General features: G+C 33.9%; 1 long non-coding RNA gene across 1 annotated transcript in view; it reads right to left on the bottom strand.

Annotated features, from left to right (window-relative positions):
• Positions 1–1,448, bottom strand: part of LOC128248559 (uncharacterized) — a 22,993-nt gene extending 21,545 nt beyond the window's left edge. Inside the window, exon 1 of the long non-coding RNA XR_008264731.1 lies at positions 958–1,448. This is a non-coding gene — a long non-coding RNA (uncharacterized LOC128248559). The remainder of the gene's footprint in view (positions 1–957) is intronic.
• Between the last annotated feature and the right edge of the window lie 46 nt (positions 1,449–1,494).

Raw genomic sequence — 1,494 nt, 5'->3', positions numbered from 1 at the left:
AATGTTATTCCTGACGAAAGTGTTTAGAATTAAGACATACGATATCAATCAATTTTTATGAATACGTTCTCAATAATGAAAATAGTTTCTCCTCTTTGTAAAAAAGAAAAATGAAAAATAAAAGTCATTTAGACCATAAGAAATAGAAATGTTATATGTTTATTTTATCATTAAAGACGCTACCCTTTTATAGCTTCGTTGTAGAAGCGTCTGTTAGCATTGAGGAAAGATTAGGTGTAAGAAAGTCTTGAAACGTGAAGTGATATTTCTATGTTCTGTGAGGATTTGTACATTTTAAATGATGTTTGAATAGTCAGACACGGTAGATATTGCAGATTTAACTGGCGAATAATGGCGAGTAACGGGGGTTTCGTTTTTACACAATTTTCTCTCAAACAAGGATTGAGGTCACTGTAGTGTAAGGGTCTACAAAAAAAAAAAAGAAAGAAAGAAAGGGTCTACAACTTCAAAAAATTGTCGACTGACGAAAAGCTTACAGGACTGAATATCATAGACCAGAAGAAAACAAGACAATGGTAAGGGATTCCAGAGAGTAGCAGTTCGAAGAAAGTAGCTATTAGAATAAAAGGACATACGATTAACAGATATCTCAACAGAAGAATGATGCACCTGGGAAGTTTAAAGGCAGTGATAAAGGGTTTTAGACGGCAAAGTTTATCAGAGAAATGACCAGGGTAATACTTATCGAAAAAAACGTAACGAAGATACATGTCAACGATGAGGTGACGTCTAGGAATTTAGACTTTTGCAATTGGTGTTAATGGTGATATCTGAATTGAATTGGTTAAGGTGGGGTGATAAGATTTTTCTTAGATATTTCTATAGTGTTGGGTTTCACATTGTTGACTAAGAGGCCGTCTTCTCGGAAAAGACCTCTATAGATGGAGGGTAACTTGGTGTGTATTTAATAAAGTAAAAATAGACCGGTGAACTTACCTGGACAGAGTCGAATGGGTTCATGCTAAAGTATCTTCGATGTAACGAATCCTTTTTAACGCATACGCTACTGTGCAATATAATGTTAACTGATTATATATATTTTACACATGTGTCTCTTGAGGCCTGCTGGTGCTTTGAAAACCTTTGGACAAGTTGAGGAGTCCGTTTGCTCGAGTGCTCGTGAAACATTTACAACGAGTTTTTTTGAAAAGGGAAACCACTGGAAATGTTAAAACTATATGTCCAATATATGTATATATGTATTTGTGTATATAAGGAAAATAAGACAAGGTAGAAAATGCTAAAATAATTTTATCATCAAGAACATTTTAGTTCCAGTTTCAGTCTTTGCGACTTTTTCAACTAGAGTAAATCATGAAAAGCAATTAAATTGTGGAAATATTAAATGAAATACTTAAAAAAAAAATATTTCCATAGTTTTCAAATGCAAGGGACATTTCCTTTCTGTCTGTCTCTATCTCTCTTTTTTTACTCATGTGAGTTCTAGGTAGTGGGCAGCAGGTAGTACTAGTC

The sequence above is a fragment of the Octopus bimaculoides genome, chromosome 8 (genome assembly GCF_001194135.2).
Source record: "Octopus bimaculoides isolate UCB-OBI-ISO-001 chromosome 8, ASM119413v2, whole genome shotgun sequence".
Classification (NCBI taxonomy): Eukaryota; Metazoa; Mollusca; class Cephalopoda; order Octopoda; family Octopodidae; genus Octopus; species Octopus bimaculoides.
This window is presented reverse-complemented; position numbering and strand designations above follow the sequence as displayed.